We start from the raw sequence: 19,835 nt of genomic DNA, 5'->3' as shown, positions 1-19,835 counted from the left end.
CTAATTATGCCTGAAAATTTTTTGTTACCAAACTTTTTTCTTATTTTGGTATCACCATCACTACTTATGTCTTTTCACTTTCCTTTAAAATCATCACAATTTATCGTAGCATCACTATCTTTAAAACTAACACAAATTTTTTTATTTTTTGATAATTCTTTTTCCAAAACAAAATTAACCCCATACACATAAAAACAAATACAGAATTACTCAAAATCAGCATAATAAACATAAATCTCCATCAACCAAAATAAAAATGAGTTATCACCTCATCTACAATAAAGAACACCACAAATAAAATTTAATATTTATAAAATAAACAAAAATTCTTCAATATAATCCTAATTGAATAATACAAATAAATTTAAAATTGTTATTAAAAAATAAAATTTAAAATAAATACAAATTGAATCTGAAGTAGAACAAGGTAACATAGTAGATGAAAAAAAAACGATAAAAAAGATAAAAAGAAAATGAAGATGTAGAAAGGTGGAAGAAGAACGGATCGACGAGAAAATATCATATCTGTGATGAAATGAGAGAGAGAGAGAGAATCTTTGTTGTTATGGCAATTGTCATTGTCGCTATTGATGTTGACCAAAGGGTGGGGGCAGAGAGAAGATGGAGGCGCGACGTCGTCGAAGCCCAAATCGGGCAACAATACTGGGCAAAGTGTATGGAGACTACAGAGAGAGGAAAAAATTACAAAAAAATTAAAGAGATAAAATGATAAAAATTTCAGTGTCTCAACTAATTGGAAAAATACAAAATACATATTTTTTATAAGAAAAAATATAGGAAGACAATAAGAATACTAAACAATGTGAATAATAGATATATCGGATGTGCAATTCAATAAATACGAAGATGATTATGTTGATTCTTACTTGAATAGTTATTTCTTTTGATTCGATTTATTCATACACAGTTAATAATGACTGAATGTTCAATTCACTAGGTGTACAGATGGTTATTCTAATGTTAGGGTTTAGGAAATAATTAGGGGTAAAATGTTTTTTTACTTTATTAAGTCAATTTTAAAATTTATTGTTTCCATTATTTACAAAAATTATTATCTACCTAACAAAATTGCTATTTTAAATATCTCTGTGTAACCGTACTCTTAATTTTGTGTCTTACATATCAAACAAAAAACATCTTCTATGGTATCTCTGTTTTTGATATACACAAACATCAATCAAACGGTGCCAGTAGAGTTACGTTATTGTTTAAAGACTCTTATTCCATTTTCTTTATTTATCTACAACAAAGCGAAATGAATTAATAAATTTTGGTGACAACAGACCTTGGATGCTGCCATGCTGGCTATTCAATTGAGATCAAAATAGTATATGAAGTGATAAAATATAGCTGTGACTTCAATATATGTTTTCTAAAAGTTGGTCTAGAATGGGTTCAATTGATGTATCATGCATCCACCAAAGCTTTTGTGTGCTATGAATAATAATAATAATCGAAATTTTTAGTTCCTTCTTCAATATTTTCGTCTCTCTCTTTCGTGACACTAGCATTCATTCACATTCGGACACAAACAACCCTGTTGTATGCTATGTATTGCAAAGTCAAGTAATTCCCCATCGGTTCTTAAATAAATATCAATTTTAAAATTTCATTTGAATTTTAAACAATGATTTGAATATGTTTGAATTACAAAAAACTAAAATTACATTTACAAAATTTTCATTTTAATTTCTTTTTCTCTTTATTTTCTCTTTCGTTATCTCTTCATTTGAATTATATGATTAATTTAAAAACATTTAAATCAATATTAAATTAATATTTATTTAAATTAATATGTATCTAAATTAATCATATAATTCATCTATTAACTAACAAACATAATTATATATCACAAAATTCACTAATGTTAAATTATGACAAAAGAAAAAATTGTATGATTAAATTTAGAAATTAAAAAATATTTGTAAAAATATTGGTATTTAAATGATATTGTAAAAAATAAAAGAGAAATTAATACGTTAAAACATATTAAAAATTTTAAATTTAAAAAAATAAAAAGAAAAAAAATTGGTGCATTGATTTAGTTCACAATATTTATTTTTAGAAACTAAAGTAAGTCATTTAATATAAAAGTAGAGATTAATTTGATACATTTACAAAATGATATGATACACATAGACAAATTATGTTGTAATATGTGACATTAAAGTAATATATGAATAAATAATATTGTGACACGTGTGACTAATTAACCTATTATTACATAATTACATATAACCAACTCAAAATGTGATATGTGTTACTAATGATCCATGTCATAATTGGTTCGCTTTGGTTTGGAAAATCGGATCAAATGGGTAAAATTCAATTAAAATCGATGAATAATTAATTTGTATTTAACTTTCAAAATCTAATACCCACCTGAACCAATGCTATATCGAATGTTTTCTATGACTAAAGTTCAGTATGTTGAGTTTATTGTTATGGATTTGGATCCTCTAAATTTTGAATTTTATTTTAGAGAATAAAGTATAATCTCTCACCATTTATTCTATAGATGGAACAAAAAAAAATATAAGAAAAAAATCATTCAAAGATAAGAAATCACACTTTATTCTCTAAAATAAAAATTTAAAATAAAAATTCAAAATTTAAAGGATCCAAATTCTATTGGTATAGTCCAAATCTAACCTTAGTAATAAGACACATTGTATCCTAACTCCATATAGAATTACAAGATTCACTACTCTTCTCTCTTATCTTCATTTATTCTCAGAAAATAAAAAACCACACCACTACCAAGACATTGCTAAGGTAGACAGAACAATTAGGAAGTGTCTTATTGTTCTTTAGCTATTAACTATTTATTTCTGTCACAATTATTATTTATATTTTGTTGTGACAAGCAAGATGTGTTATGTTGTATTTTATTTTATTTTTTATGTAATATTGGTAGTTTATGAACTTAAGATAAATTGTGTTCTTGTAATAAGGAATTTCGATACTTAAATTAGTAAGGACTTTAAATAAGTTTGTAGTAGATTGGGTTATAAATATATCTAAAAATATCAGTGTATTTATAGTAAAATGAATAACTACCTAATATCTTAAGAGTTAAACTGCCATCGTCGCACCCGACGTCATCAGGTCGGGTAAGTGCACCAGGTGAATCTTTTGAGTGAGTTTCTATTTATTTTGGACCTAATAATATTTTCTTTAAAAATATAAGCCTTGCCAAAACACCTAGTTGACTATAATTCATTGAAAATAAAAATGTCTGTTTTAAAATTTTTTATACCAATTTGGTTGTTTCCTATTTCTAAATTTTATATTTAAGATAAAATAAATAAATATAAATAGTAATTAAGTACTACATGATGACTGAAGAGTTGGATCCTCTCCAATCCGCACAAGAACATCAACCATGTCTTTTGCAACATAATCTTCATGTCTTTTGTAACATAATCCTTCACCGCTTTCCTCCTCTCAATGTGTTCATCCAACACATGCTCCGTAAACCTATCGAACTTCTTACACAACATTTTCATCTTCTTTAGGTAACCCTGCAAATCCAAGAAGTTAATCCAAGGGACAAAGTCCCCAATATTGAGCACATCATTTAGCAAGAACAATTCGTCAAGCATCTTCTTGAACTTTTCCGGCGATACAATTGCATCCTCCAAGTTCTCTAAGTACGTCTTCCTGAACACCATGCAGCTCATGATATTGAGGCTTAAGGTGGATAAATGGTCCTTTAACACAATGGTTTTGTTGGCGTTGTTGAACAGCTTATTCAGAAAAGCACGTAGCTCCTGCTTTCTTATGATCTTATCTTCTCATAAGAGTGGAGGTGTTTCGCGCTGAATAATTCTGTTACGCACAATCTGCGGTGTTGTTTCCACTTTCCAGTATGAGCCGTACTGGGACCAAGTAATATTGGAATAGTAATAAGCTGTGTATTTTCCTGCAGCAAGTTTGGGCCGATCTACAATTGCAACTGTATCTTTTGAGAAGGCCTTTGCCATTTGGGCTGTGGAGCCCATGACGATAGGGGTAGAACCAACTGGAGGTGCATGATGGCCCCATACTTTTTGCTGAGAGTATGCCGGGACCGGTGAGGGAGAGGCCCAATAAGGTTGAAATTTGCGATAATGGGCCATGGTTTTGAGCTTGGCGGTAATTTATATCGCCGGCGGCGGATGTAGCGGGTGTAAGAAGGAGGGCAAGAAAGATTGCAACTTGCAAGCCATGTGGCTGCAATTTAATCCCAGGCAGGGGGCTGCAATGCTATAGGCATAGCTTTGACGGTTATGACTTTTATATCCCCGTCACAGGTTAGATTCTATTGTGTGTAATTGGGATGAAAGGTTGTATCCCTGAGTGAATTATTTATATTGCTAGAGAGTAGGTGTGCCCAAGGGACACAAGATCTGACGTGAATATTAGATGTCATTAAGTTAATTTTTTTTTTATGATTATGTTAGGTATATATTAAAATTAATCAGTAAAATTAATTGTTTGTATTAAATATATATTAAAATATAAATATATATTAAAAATAAATTAAATTACACATATATTTATATACAGATATATTGTAGTTGATTTTAGTAACTAATTTTAATGTATGAATAATATTTTTATTCTTTTAAGTATATATTCAAATATTTTTAAAAAATTTTGTATGGGACATTTTCGTTTTATAAAAGGTTTTATTATATTGAAGTTCTTTAACTTTACAAAATAAGATATATAAGTTTTTATATCATATTTTTGAGAATTTATTTATCTAAATAAAATAACGAGTATGATTAATATAAATATTTATGTCTTATTTTTATAAAATTAAAAAATCTGAGTAAATTTGTTTTTGGAAATAAAATCGTTCGACGTGAAATTGTTTGGAAATCTATTTGAATATATACGTTTTCTTAATATAAATATATTTTTAAAAAGTTTTTGTATATTTGATGATTTTTTAATTAAAAATATTAGAAAAATGAACATGTTGTATATTGTATAAGGCTAAGCGTTTACGGATTCACTGGGTCCACTTTGGGCATGTTTCTGCTGTACTGTCTCCATTTCACTAACTAATGCAATTAAGTTTTATGTAAAAACGAAAAAATAATTAAAAAAATACTTAAATAAAGTAAACCAAATAAGAATATAATTTTAGAAGGGTCAAGTTGATGGTAGAGGTCTTTCTTTTTTTCTTGTTAATTGGAGGACCGTGATCACTTCAAAGAAATTTGGTGGCTTGAGTGTTAGAGATTCTGCGTGTGTTAATATATCTTTACTTGATAAATTGGTTTGGCAACTTTTCTATTATCAGGACAAGTCTTGTATTGCACTATTGAGGACGAAGTATCTGAAGAATGAGGGAGTTTTAGATGACCCTGTCCCTTGCAACGCTTTTCATGTCTGGAAGAGTATCTCAAAGGCTTTTGGTGCTCTTAAGGCTCCGTTTGGTTGATGTATTTGATGAGACATAGACACAGAGACACAGACATTAAAGACATGGACATAAAATATTTGTGTCTATGTATTGTATTTGGCAAAAATAAGAAATAAGACACATATATTTAAAAAAGACTGAATTACCCTTCATTCAACCACAAGTTTTACCATTATTACAATACACCTATTATCCCAAACAATGCATGCCATCACCATTAAATTTTTATTTCTTCTAATAATTTTTTATTTCTTCTAATACCATCTTAAATTATCATTTAAATATTAAATATATAATTGTTCTTGAAAAAAAAATAGAAAATTAAAGTTCAGAATTTATCAAAGATTAATCAAAATTTAAATAAATAAAAAATTAAATGTACAATTTTTTTTGAAAAAAATAGAAAAGTAAATTTAGTTGTAGAATCTAAAAGAGAAAGAGAAAAAAAAGATTTGGGAAGATAAGAAGATAAATTTTAAAAACTCAATAAGGGTAAAAGAGTAAAAAATTAGTGTCTCACAAGTTGTGTCTCAGTGTCTCACCAAATTGGAGGTACACAAATTTAGTGTCTTCGTGTCCATCCATGTCCTCCCGTGTCCTTCGAAAATCTGTGTCTCACCAAACCAAACAGCAGACATGTGTCACCGTGTACCACTGTGTCTATGTCTCAGTGTCTACGTCTCAGTAACCAAACGCTACCTTAAGGATGCCTTGTCTTGATGCGTTAAGTCACTTGATCAATCTTTTTGGTTTGACAATTGGAGTATTGATGGTCCAATTGCTCAAGATGTCCCTTTTGTACATATATCTGACTCTGATTTAACTATTAGAGACGTTTGGAAAGATGGTCAATAGAATCTCCATGATATTTTCTCTATCATTCTAGAAGATGTCAAACAGCGTTTGAATGCTTATAATCCAGATTTGAATGCTGGAGAGAGTTCGGGTTGGTCGTGGGGTGTGGCATCTTTTAGACTCTACTCAGTTAGGAGTGGGTATAGTTGGCTAGCCAAAAGAAAGTTTGACTAGAATGAGCATGATAATTGGTTGTGGGTATGGCGACTGCATATTCTTGAGAAGTACAAGTTCTTAATTTGGCTCAGTCTTCATAATGCTATTCCTACGGCAGAGTTTCGTTTGGGTCGTGGCTTAGCTTTATCTAGCACCTGTCATCGGTGTCAGAATGGTTTTGAATCCATTCTTCTTGTCTTCGGGAGTGCCCTAGTGCCAAAGAGGTCTGGAACCTTTTAGGCCTGTATTCAGATAACTCAGATTTACGTAATTGGCTCTACAGAGGTGCAAGGAGTAGAGATGTTTTTCTTTTCTTTTCGACTATCTGGTGGATTTGGAGAAGCAAAAATTATGACTTATTTAATATAGATGATTCTTGGAATGCTAGTAAAGTGGTGAGTTTGATTCGTAGTTTAGTAAGGGAGTTTCACACTATTTTTGTTATGCATCAATCTTCGTCTCCTCCTTCGCTTTGTTTGCATTGGATTCCACCTCCACTTCATTCTGTTAAATTGAATTGTGATGCTAGTTATTTTGCTCCTTTTGGCTATGCTGGTTTTGGTTGTATCATTCGCAATCCTGATGGATGTTGGTTGAAAGGTTGCACTGGAAAAGTCGAAGTGTGCAGTATTCTTTTTGCTGAATTGTATGCAATTTGGAGATGTTTACTTCTTGCTTGGGAGAATGGATTTCGTGAGGTTATTTGTGAAACAGACTGTTTATAAGCTCTTTTCTTAGTAAACCAAATAATGCTTGGTAAAGATATTCCGGAATGGAATTTGGCAAATCATATACAGGAGGTTATGAATTGAAATTGGAGAGTCTCTATTCTTTTAATTCAGCAGAATGCAAATAGTGTTGCAGATTGTATGGATAAAGCAGCTGCTTCTGGTGCGAACATTTACTCGAATTGGAGCCAACCATGGAGTGAGCTTCAACATCTAATAGATTTAGATATGAATCTAGCCAATTAATTTGGCTTTGTCTCTATTTTTTTTCTTTCTTTTCTATTTAGTCACCAAAAATAAGAATACGACTTACATAATATTTAAATGAAGTGGACAATGAAATATGAGTATTCTTTTAAAATACAAAAAGTAAATAATTTGAGTAAACAACTTTAATTTGATTAAATATCCTGAACGCCACATTTAAATTTAAGGTATTATACAGTTGTACTCAACTCTCATTCCCTGCCTCTTATTGCTTTGGTTAAATAATAATGATAAATAAATAAAATTTCGGACAAATCACCCTAATAAACTAAAGACATGTAAAAGTTACGGTAATCATCCCAAAAAAATATATTAGGTGTATGTTTTTAATGTATGTAATTATATACATCGAATGAGAAACTTTCGATTTACAAAAATAAAAAATAAATTGAATGACAGCATTTTAAATTAGTATAATAGAGTGTAAATCGATACAGGTAACTTCGATTTACTAAGAAAACACATGATTTTGAGCTCATCCATAATAAATCGATACAGGTAGCGTTGATTTAGCCTATGGTTTTCTAATTTATGGTAAATCGAAACAATGCAATTCGATTTACATATAAAGTGGCTCCAATATAAATCTATGCCCCGTAATTCGATTTACTCTCATTTTCTCTATATATAGAATTCGAATTTATCTAATTCGAATTACATTTTACCACTATACCCACCACATCCGAAAATCCAAAGTAAGTCTACGCTACAAGTTTGATACCACAGAAATAGAAGACGACCCAAATCGAATCTATCGGTTGGATGGAGTCGCACACATTGCTGGTAGCGTGCATAAAGAGGCTAGTAAATTATTTTTTTTATTTTCTGTAAGAAATAAATCGTTGTTAGTGATATTAAATCGCTTAAAATTTGATTATTAGAATTATTGGAATGTCTAACCTTAAAGTAGTAGTTAGAGTATTGATTTAGGGGTAGTAGTGTGTTAGAAGATTGTTAGTAATATTAAACCATTTAGAACTTGAATATTATAATTAATAGACTCTTTAAACCTCGAATAGTAGTTAGAGTATTCATATAGGGATAAGAATCTTTAAGTTAACTTGGATTTCAAGTTTTGGATTATGTAGGCAGCAGAAGATTAGCCTAGAGTATAGAATGATTTAATTTATTTAAAAATTTGAATTATCAAATGTTAGATTAATGAGAAATAGTATAATTCTAGGTAAATAATAAAGACTTTAGCTTTATGCTGTAAATAGTAGGTAGACTATGTTATGTTAGAATTTAATGCTATTTTGGTTAAAATATTTTTCGATTAAAATTATCCGTTTTAGGTGAATGTTGTGTTGAAAAGTGTTATGATTGTAAGAGAATTTTTTTCATGTCATGCAGTCCCACCGCTGTATCACGAGCATGAGAAGGCAGCATGGTATGCTGTTAGACAATAGGATCGTGTCGTACCTGCAGATGGTTGGACTGGCCCATCTCACGAGGCTCAACGACTACTGGTTTAGGTTGGATGAGCCATTAGTGAGTACATTTGTGGATAGATGGCGGCCGGAGATGCACGCATTTCATTTGTCATTTGGTGAGTGCATGATTAATTACGCTACAGGATGTAGCTTACCAGCTAGGGCTCTCGATCCACGAACAGTACGTCAGCGGTTGTCTGACGGACTTCGGGCGATATATCGACAACGACCGTCCGACATGGATTTAGTTCCAGTATTTGTTGGGTGTGTTGTTGCCACCAGGATGCATTGACAAGTTTACCGTGAAGTGCACTTGGATGCAGGAGACATTTAGTGACCTTCCCGAAGGCACAGACGAGGAGACAGTTAGGAGGTACGCAAGAGCGACATCATGATGCTATTATCAACGCAGCTCTTCGATGACAAGTCTGGTACACACATGCATATCAGGTGGTTTCCCTAAGTAGCGAGGTGAGAGGACATGGTCAGATATAACTGGGGTCGTGGTTATACAGGTGCCTATGTCGTGTGGCCAACAAGCACGTGGTTAAGTTGGCAGGTCCAATGCAACTCCTCCAGTCATGGATCTTCTGGCGCTTTCTTGGTTTCAGACCGGATGGATTTGACACCTTTCACTGGCCCCTGGCGATAAGGTACTCAATTGATTACTAGTTGTTTTCTGTGTTCCTAGGCAGTATGAAGGCCGAGATCACATGGTAATCAAGCCTCATGTAATAACTAAATATCGATGTGGCCAGACAAGTATGCGGTCCATTGTACCGTTTTACCTTCCAAATACCTCTGCGCTGGCGGAGACTAATACGAATCAATCATGTGTACTCGGTGCCGAATTCTTTACACTTCCCATGGTACTTGCGATAATCGGATTCCAACACTTATACTCAATCCCACGTCAGATGCTATAGGTCTTCACGCTCAGCACGACCTCTTCTTTATCCTGAAACTGCTGCCCGACCTAGAACTCAACTACTTCTCCTATATCCTGTGTCTCTCTGGCCCCAAATCCGACAGGCACGCCGGGTACCCCATGCTGTCTCATAGCATCCAAGTCCAAAGATAAAAAGTGCAGGGGGTACTGCTGAGTTCCTAAACTAGCCGCTTGGTGGACGAAATTGTGATCACATCAATGTAGTATTCTTTGTTGTTGTATGGGATCATTATTATGGCACCTATGTGTGGACACAACTCCGTTCAACTTAACCAGCAAGTGTACTGGGTCATCCAAGTAATACCTTACGTGAGTAAGGGTCGATCCCACAGAGATTGTTGGTATGAAGCAAGCTATGGTCACCTTGTAAATCTCAGTTAGGCAGATTAAATGGTTATGGGTTTCGAAAATTAATAATAAATAGAAAATAAAAAGGGATAGAAATACTTATGTAAATTAATAGTGGGAATTTCAGATAGGCGTATGGAGATGCTGTGCTCCTCTTGAATCTCTACTTTCTCATTGCTTCCATCCAATCCTTCTTACTCCTTTCCATGGCAAGCTGTATGTAGGGCATCACCATCATCAATGGCTACTTTCAATCCTCTCGGGAAAATGGTCCTATGCGCTGTCACTGCACGGCTAATCGTCTGGAGGCATCACCCTTGCTGATGGCTACATCCCATCCTCTCAGTGAAAACGTTCCAAATGCTCTGTCACAGCATGGCTAATCATCTGTCGGTTCTCAATCAGGTTGGAATAGAATCCATTGATTCTTTTGCGTTTGTCATCACGCCCAGCCTTCAGGAGTTTAAAGCTCGTCACAGTCATTCAATAACAGAATCCTACTCGGAATACCACAGACAAGGTTAGACTTTCCGGATTCCCAGGATCCTACTCGGAATACCACAGACAAGGTTAGACTTTCCGGATCCACATGAATGCCGCCATCTATCTAGCTTATACCACGAAGATTCTGTTGGGGAATCTAAGAGATATGCGCCCGGCCTAGAATAGAACGGAAGTGGTTGTCAGTCACGCGCGTTCATAGGTGAGAATGATGATGAGTGTCACGGATCATCACATTCATCAAAGTGTTGTGCAACGTATATCTTGGAATAAGAATAAAAGAGAATTGAATAGAAAGTAATAGTAATTGTATTGAAACTTGAGGTACAGCAGAGCTCCACACCCTTAATCTATGGTGTGCAGAAACTCCACCGTTGAAAATACATAAGTGAAAGGTTCAGGCATGGCCGAATGGCCAGCCCCCTAAAACGTGATCACAGGATTCAAAATACAATCCAGGATGAGATTATGATAGTAAAAAGTTCTATTTATAATAAACTAGCTCCTAGGGTTTACATGAGTAAGTAATTGATGCATAAATCCACTTCCGGGGCCCACTTGGTGTATGTTTGGGCTGAGCTTGATCTATCCACGAGCTGAGGCTTTTATTGGAGTTGAACTCCAAGTTATGACGTGTTTTGGGCGTTCAACTCCGGATCATGACGTGTTTCTGGCGTTTAACTCCAGACAGCAGCATGTACTTAGCGTTCAACGCCAAGTTACGTCATCAATTTCCGAATAAAGTATGGACTATTATATATTGCTGGAAAGCTCTGAATGTCTACTTTCCAACGACGTTGAGAGCGCGCCATTTGGAGTTCTGTAGCTCCAGAAAATCCATTTCGAGTGCAGGGAGGTCAGATTCCAACATCATCAGCAGTCCTTTTGTCAGCCTTTTTCAAAGTTTTGCTCAAGTCCCTCAATTTCAGCCAGAAATTACCTGAAATTACAGAAAAACACACAAACTCATAGTAAAGTCCAGAAATGTGAATTTAACATAAAAACTAATGAAAACATCCCTAAAAGTAGCTTGAACTTACTAAAAACTACCTAAAAACAATGCCAAAAAGCGTATAAATTATCCGCTCATCACAACACCAAACTTAAATTGTTGCTTGTCCCCAAGCAACTGAAAATCAATTAGGATAAAAAGAAGAGAATATACTATAAATTCTAAAATATCAATGAATATTAATTCTAATTAGATGAGCGGGACTTGTAGCTTTTTGCTTCTGAACAGTTTTGGCATCTCACTTTTTCCTTTGAAGTTCTGAATGATTGGCTTCTCTAGGAACTTAGAATTTTGGATAGTGTTATTGATTTTCCTAGTTAAGCATGTTGATTCTTGAACACAGCTACTTATGAGTCTTGGCCGTGGCCCTAAGCACTTTGTTTTCCAGTATTACCACCGGATACATAAATGCCACAGACACATAACTGGGTGAACCTTTTCAGATTGTGACTCAGCTTTGCTAGAGTCCCCAGTTAGTAGTGTCCAGAGCTCTTAAGCACACTCTTTTTGCTTTGGATCACGACTTTAACCACTCAGTCTCAAGCTTTTCACTTGGACCTGCATGCCACAAGCACATGGTTAGGGACAGCTTGGTTTAGCCGCTTAGGCCTGGATTTTATTTCCTTGGGCCCTCCTATCCATTGATGCTCAAAGCCTTGGATCCTTTTTATCCTTGCCTTTTGGTTTTAAGGGCTATTGGCTTTTTCTACTTGCTTTTTCTTTTTCTTTATATTTTTTTTCACCAAAATATATTTTTTTTTCGCAAGCTTTCTTTTTCACTGCTTTTTCTTGCTTCAAGAATCAATTTCATGATTTTTCAGATCATCAATAACATTTCTCTTTGTTCATCATTCTTTCAAGAGCCAACAATTTTAACATTCATAAACAACAAGATCAAAAGACATATGCACTGTTCAAGCATTCATTCAGAAAACAAAAGTATTGTCACCACATCAATATAATTAAATTAAATTCAAGGATAAATTTGAAATTCATGTACTTCTTGTTCTTTTGAATTAAAACATATTTCATTTAAGAGAGGTGAAGGATTAATGGATTTTATTCATAGCCTTAAGACATAGTTACTACATACTAATGATCATGAAGTAGAGACACAAAACATAGATAAACTCAACATAAAAAAACGGAAAGCAGAAAGAAATAAGAACAAGGAATGAATCCACCTTTAGTGGCGTCTTCTTCTTGAAGGACCAACAATGTCCTTAAGCTCTTCTATGTCCTTTCCTTGCCTTTGTTGCTCCTCCCTCATTGCTCTTTGATCTTCTCTTATTTCTTGGAGAATGATGGAGTGCTCATGATGTTCCACCCTTAATTGTTCCATATTGTGGCTCAAATCTTCTAAGGAAGTGTTGAGTTGTTCCCAATAGTTGTTGGAAAGAAAGTGCATCCCTTGAGGCATCTCAGGGATTTCTTGATGATGAGCTTCCTCATGCATCTCTTGAGAATCGTGGGGGGTCTCTCTTGCTTGCTCCATCCTCTTCTTGGTGATGGGCTTATCCTCTTCAATGGAGATGTATCCTTCTATGATAACTCCAGCTGAGTAACATAGATGGAAAATGGGGTGAGGAAAAGCTAGCCTTGCCATGGTGGAGGACTTTTCGGCTATTTTGTAGAATTCATTGGAGATGACTTCATGAACTTCTACTTCCTCTCCAATCATGATGCTATGAATCATGATGGCCCGATCCACAATAACTTCAGATCGGTTGCTAGTAGGAATGATGGAGCGTTGAATGAACTCCAACCATCCTCTAGCCACAGGCTTGAGATCCAGTCTTCTTAGTTGGACTGGCTTGCCTTTGGAGTCTCTCTTCCATTGAGCTCCTTCCGCACATATGTCCATAAGGACTTGGTCCAACCTTTGATTAAAGTTGACCCTTCTAGTGTAGGGGCGTTCATCTCCTTGCATCATGGGCAAGTGGAATGCCAACCTCACATTTTCCGGACTAAAATCTAAGTATTTTCCCCGAACCATTGTGAGATAATTCTTTGGACTCGGGTTCATACTTTGATCATGGTTCCCAGTGATCCATGCATTGGCATAGAATTCTTGAACCATTAAGATTCTGACTTGTTGTATGGGGTTGGTTAGGACTTCCTAACCTCTTCTTCGGATTTCATGTCGGATCTCCGAATACTCCTTTTTCTTGAGCTTGAAAGGGACCTCAGGGATCACCTTCTTCTTTGCCACAACATCATAGAAGTGGTCTTGATGGCTCTTGGAGATGAATCTTTCTATCTCCTATGACTCGGAGGTGGAAGCGTTTGCCTTCCCTTTTCCTTTTCTAGAGGATTCTCCGGTCTTAGGTGCCATTGATGGTAATGGAAAAACAAAAAGCTTATGCTTTTACCACACCAAACTTAAAATATTGCTTGCCCTCGAGCAATAGAAGAAAGAAGAGAAGAAGAAGAAGAAGAGAATATGGAGGAGAAGGGGAAGTGTAGGTTCGGTCAAGGTATGGAAGAGGGGGTTGTGTTGTGTGAAAATGAAGTAGAATGGAAGGGTATATATAGGGAGAGGGGAGAGTGTAGGTTCGGCCATTTAGGGTGGGATTGGGTGGAAAAATATTTTTGAATTTTGAAGGTAGGTGGGGTTTATGGGGAAGAGTGGATGGATGTGAGTGGTGAAGGGGATGATTGGGAAGAGGAATTGAGGTGATTGGTGAAGAGTGTTGGGAAGTGTGACATGGGGAAGAGTAATCACAAAAATAGGATTAGGAGGTAAGGTGGGAATATAGTAGGTGGGGATCCTGTGGGGTCCACAGATCCTGAGGTGATCCTGTGGAGTCCACAGATCCTGAGGTGTCAAGGAATTCCATCCCTGCACCAAATAGGCATGTAAATTGCCTTTGCACACCATTCTGGCGTTTAAACGCCGTGTGGTGCACATTTTGGGCGTTCAACGCCCATGTAAAGCATGTTTCTGGCGTTGAACGCCAGTTTCATGCTTGTTACTAGCGTTCAGCGCCAGCTTTTCTTCTCTAGGCACATTCCTGGCGTTCAGCGCCAGAATGTTGCTTGTTTCTGGCGTTCAGCGCCAGAATGATACTCTGTTCTGGCGTTGAACGCCGGCCAGATGCATCTTACTGGCGTTGAACGCCAGCCTGTGCTTCCTCCAGGGTGCGAATTTTTTTCTTCTGCTGTTTTTGATTCTGTTTTTAATTTTTATGATTTTTTCGTGACTCCTCATGATCATGTACCTAAGAAAACACAAAATAACAATAAAATAAAATAAAAATTAGATAAATAAAATTGGGTTGCCTCCCAACAAGCGCTTCTTTAATGTCAATAGCTTGACAGTGACTCTCATGGAGCCACAAAGGTGATCAGGTCAATGTTGTATAGTGCCAACACCAAACTTAGAGTTTGGATATGGGATCTTAACACCAAACTTAGAGTATGGTTGTGGCCTCACAACATCAAACTTAGAGTTTGACTGTGGGGGCTCTTCTTGACTCTGAACTGAGAGAAGCTCTTCATGCTTACTCTCTTTTGTCACAGAGGGATGGCCATGTGCCTTAAACACAAGGAAGTCCTCATTCAATTGAAGGACTAATTCACCTCTGTTGACATCTATCACAGCTCCTGTTGTGGCTAGGAAAGGTCTTCCAAGGATGATGCATTCATCATTTTCCTTCCTAGTGTCTAAGATTATGAAATCAGCAGGGATGTAAAGGCCTTCAACCTTTACTAACACGTCCTCTACTATTCCATAAGCTTGTCTCAATGACTTATCTGCCAATTGTAATGAGAACAAGGCAGGTTGTACCTCAATGATCCCCAGCTTCTCCATTACAGAGAGTGGCATAAGATTTATCCCTGACCCCAGATCACACAGAGCTTTTGCAAAGGTCATGGTGCCTATGGTACAAGGTATCAAAAACTTGCCAGGATCTTGTTTCTTTTGAGGTAAAATTTGCTGAATCCAGGTATCCAGTTCACTAATGAGCAAGGGAGGTTCACTTTCCCAAGTCTCATTACCAAACAACTTGGCATTCAGCTTCATGATAGCTCCTAAATATTGAGCAACTTGCTCTCCAGTTACATCTTCATCCTCTTCAGAGGAAGAATAGTCTTCAAAGCTTATGAATGGCAGAAGGAGATTTAATGGAATCTCTATGGTCTCTATATGAGCCTCAGATTCCTTTGGATCCTTAATAGGAAACTCCTTCTTGCTTGAGGGATGTCCCAGGAGGTCTTCCTCACTAGGATTTTCGTCCTTCTCCTCCCTTGTGCATTTGGCCATATTGATTATATCAATGGCCTTGCACTCTCCTTTTGGATTCTCTTCTGTATTGCTTGGGAGAATACTGGGAGGAGTTTCAATGACTTTCTTACTCAGCTGGCCCACTTGTGCCTCCAGATTTCTAATGGAGGATCTTGTTTCACTCATGAAACTGAAAGTGGCCTTTGACAGATCAGAGACTAGATTGGCTAAATTAGAAGTGTTTTGTTCAGAATTCTCTGTCTGTTGCTGAGAAGATGATGGGAAAGGCTTGCTATTGCTCAGCCTATTGCGTCCACCATTGTTAAAGCCTTGTTGAGGCTTTTGTTGATCCTTCCATGAGAAATTTGGATGATTTCTCCATGATGAATTATAGGTGTTTCCATAAGGTTCACCCATGTAATTTACCTCTGCCATGGCAGGGTTCTCAGGATCATAAGCTTCTTCAAAAGCTGCCTCTTTAGTACTGTTGGATGCATGTTGCCATCCATTCAGATTTTGAGAGATCATGTTGACCTGTTGAGTCAACACTTTGTTCTGAGCCAATATGGCATTCAGAGCATCAATTTCAAGAACTCCTTTCTTCTGAGGTATCCCATTATTCACGAAATTCCTCTCAGAAGTGTACATGAATTGGTTGTTTGCAACCATGTCAATGAGTTCTTGAGCCTCTTCAGGCGTTTTCTTTAGGTGAATAGATCCACCTGCAGAATGGTCCAATGACATTTTCGAAAATTCAGAGAGACCATAATAGAATATATCTAATATGGTCCATTCAGAAAACATGTCAGATGGACATCTTTTGGTCAGCTGCTTGTATCTTTCCCAAGCTTCATAGAGGGATTCACCATCTTTTTGTTTGAAGGTTTGAACATCCACTCTCAGCTTGCTCAGCTTTTGAGGAGGAAAGAATTTATCCAAGAAGGCTATGACCAGCTTATCCCAGGAGTCCAGGCTATCCTTAGGTTGTGAATCCAACCATATTCTAGCTCTGTCTCTTACAGCAAAAGGGAAAAGCATGAGTCTGTAGACTTTAGGATCAACTCCATTCGTCTTTACAGTCTCACAGATCTGCAAGAACTCAGTTAAAAACTGATAAGGATCTTCAGATGGAAGTCCATAAAACTTGCAGTTTTGTTGCATTAAGGCAACTAGCTGAGGTTTCAGCTCAAAGTTGTTGGCTCCAATGGCAGGAATGGAGATGCTTCTTCCATCAAATTTGGACGTTGGCTTTGTGAAGTCACCAAGCATTCTCCTTGCATTATTTTCATTGGGTTCGGCTGCCATCTCCTTCTCTTGTTCGAAATTTTCTGATAGGTTACTTTTGGATTGTTGTAATTTAGCTTCTCTTAGTTTCCTCTTCAAAGTCCTTTCAGGTTCTGGATCAATTTCAACAAGAGTGCCTTTTTCCCTGTTCCTGCTCATATGAAAGAGAAGAAAACAAGAAAAGAAAAGGAATCCTCTATGTCAACAAGAGTACCCCATGCTGTCTCATGGCATCCAAGTCCAAAGATAAAAAGTGCGGGGGGTACTGCTGAGTTCCTAAACTAGCCGCTTGGTGGACGAAATTGTGATCACATTAATGTAGTATTCTTTGTTGTTGTATGAGATCATTATTATGGCACCTATGTGTGGACACAATTCCGTTCAACTTAACCAGCAAGTGTACTGGGTCATCCAAGTAATACCTTACGTGAGTAAGGGTCGATCCCACAGAGATTGTTGGTATGAAGCAAGCTATGGTCACCTTGTAAATCTCAGTTAGGCAGATTAAATGGTTATGGGCTTCGAAAATTAATAATAAATAGAAAATAAAAAGGGATAGAAATACTTATGTAAATTAATAGTGGGAATTTCAGATAGGCGTATGGAGATGCTGTGCTCCTCTTGAATCTCTACTTTCTCATTGCTTCCATCCAATCCTTCTTACTCCTTTCCATGGCAAGCTGTATGTAGGGCATCACCATCATCAATGGCTACTTTCAATCCTCTCAGGAAAATGGTCCTATGCACTGTCACTGCACGGCTAATCGTCTGGAGGCATCACCCTTGCTGATGGCTACATCCCATCCTCTCAGTGAAAACGTTCCAAATGCTCTGTCACAGCACGGCTAATCATCTGTCGGTTCTCAATCAGGTTGGAATAGAATCCATTGATTCTTTTGCGTTTGTCATCACGCCCAGCCTTCAGGAGTTTGAAGCTCGTCACAGTCATTCAATAACGGAATCCTACTCGGAATACCATAGACAAGGTTAGACTTTCCGGATTCCCAGGATCCTACTCGGAATACCACAGACAAGGTTAGACTTTCCGGATCCACATGAATGCCGCCATCTATCTAGCTTATACCACGAAGATTCTGTTGGGGAATCTAAGAGATATGCGCCCGGCCTAGAATAGAACGGAAGTGGTTGTCAGTCACGCGCGTTCATAGGTGAGAATGATGATGAGTGTCACGGATCATCACATTCATCAAAGTGTTGTGCAACGTATATCTTGGAATAAGAATAAAAGAGAATTGAATAGAAAGTAATAGTAATTGTATTGAAACTTGAGGTACAGCAGAGCTCCACACCCTTAATCTATGGTGTGCAGAAACTCCACCGTTGAAAATACATAAGTGAAAGGTTCAGGCATGGCCAAATGGCCAGCCCCCTAAAACGTGATCACAGGATTCAAAATACAATCCATGATGAAATTATGATAGTAAAAAGTTCTATTTATAATAAACTAGCTCTTAGGGTTTACATGAGTAAGTAATTGATGCATAAATCCACTTCCGGGGCCCACTTGATGTATGTTTAGGCTGAGCTTGATCTATCCACGAGCCGAGGCTTTTATTGGAGTTGAACTCCAAGTTATGACGTGTTTTGGGCGTTCAACTCCGGATCATGACGTGTTTCTGGCGTTTAACTCCAGACAGCAGCATGTACTTGGCGTTCAACGCCATGTTACGTCGTCAATTTCCGAATAAAGTATGAACTATTATATATTGCTGGAAAGCTCTGGATGTCTACTTTCCAACGCCGTTGAGAGCGCGCCATTTGGAGTTTTGTAGCTCCAGAAAATCTATTTCGAGTGCAGGGAGGTCAGATTCCAACAGCATCAGCAGTCCTTTTGTCAGCCTTTTTCAGAATTTTGCTCAAGTCCCTCAATTTCAGCCAGAAATTACCTGAAATTATAGAAAAACACATAAACTCATAGTAAAGTCCAGAAATGTGAATTTAACATAAAAACTAATGAAAACATCCCTAAAAGTAGCTTGAACTTACTAAAAACTACCTAAAAACAATGCCAAAAAGCGTATAAATTATCCGCTCATCACCGCTCCAGCACCCCCAGCTCGAGTACTCCTCGCTATGTTATCATCGCTATCATTGGCAATCATGGCGTGCTCCACATCATCATCATCATCATCATCATCATCTTAAAATACATGTTCCACACCATTCGATGCTACATCCTGTCCTGATTTCGGTACCACTTCAGGAGTGTCAGTCATTGCAATCGCAACATGACCGAAGGGTCCAGTGTCACCTATTTGTCTGTCAATAGTGTGGTTTAAATCAGTAGCGAAGGATGAGAAGACAACCAAAACTGCCTCAGGCTCAAGCACGGGTATAGAAGAAGAGGTACCAACAGGCCGAAAACTAGAACATGCTGTCATGGCTGCAGTCTAAGGATTTCAGTTAGAACCTCTTGAAGTAGAGACCACATCCAAAAGCTTGGCCAATAGCTTAGGGGTCTTCGTCTTGAGAAATTGCCAACGACAATGGAATAAAACTTGCAAATCTTCGTCGCTGCCTATGACGAACGAATCATACTTCACATCATCTCGCAACATGAAAGTCAAAATTTTGTAGAATAACTTCTCCACTTGTTTCACGCCTTACAGCCCC

At 36.7% G+C, this 19,835-nt stretch overlaps 1 pseudogene; it reads right to left on the bottom strand.

Moving 5' to 3' along the window:
* Window positions 1–3,345: 3,345 nt before the first annotated feature.
* Window positions 3,346–19,603, bottom strand: LOC130949219 (dimethylnonatriene synthase-like; annotated as a pseudogene).
* Between the last annotated feature and the right edge of the window lie 232 nt (window positions 19,604–19,835).

Source organism: Arachis stenosperma, chromosome 9, assembly GCF_014773155.1.
Source record: "Arachis stenosperma cultivar V10309 chromosome 9, arast.V10309.gnm1.PFL2, whole genome shotgun sequence".
Taxonomy (NCBI): Eukaryota; Viridiplantae; Streptophyta; class Magnoliopsida; order Fabales; family Fabaceae; genus Arachis; species Arachis stenosperma.
Note: the sequence above shows the minus strand (reverse complement) of the source record. Positions and strands in the feature narration are given on the sequence as shown.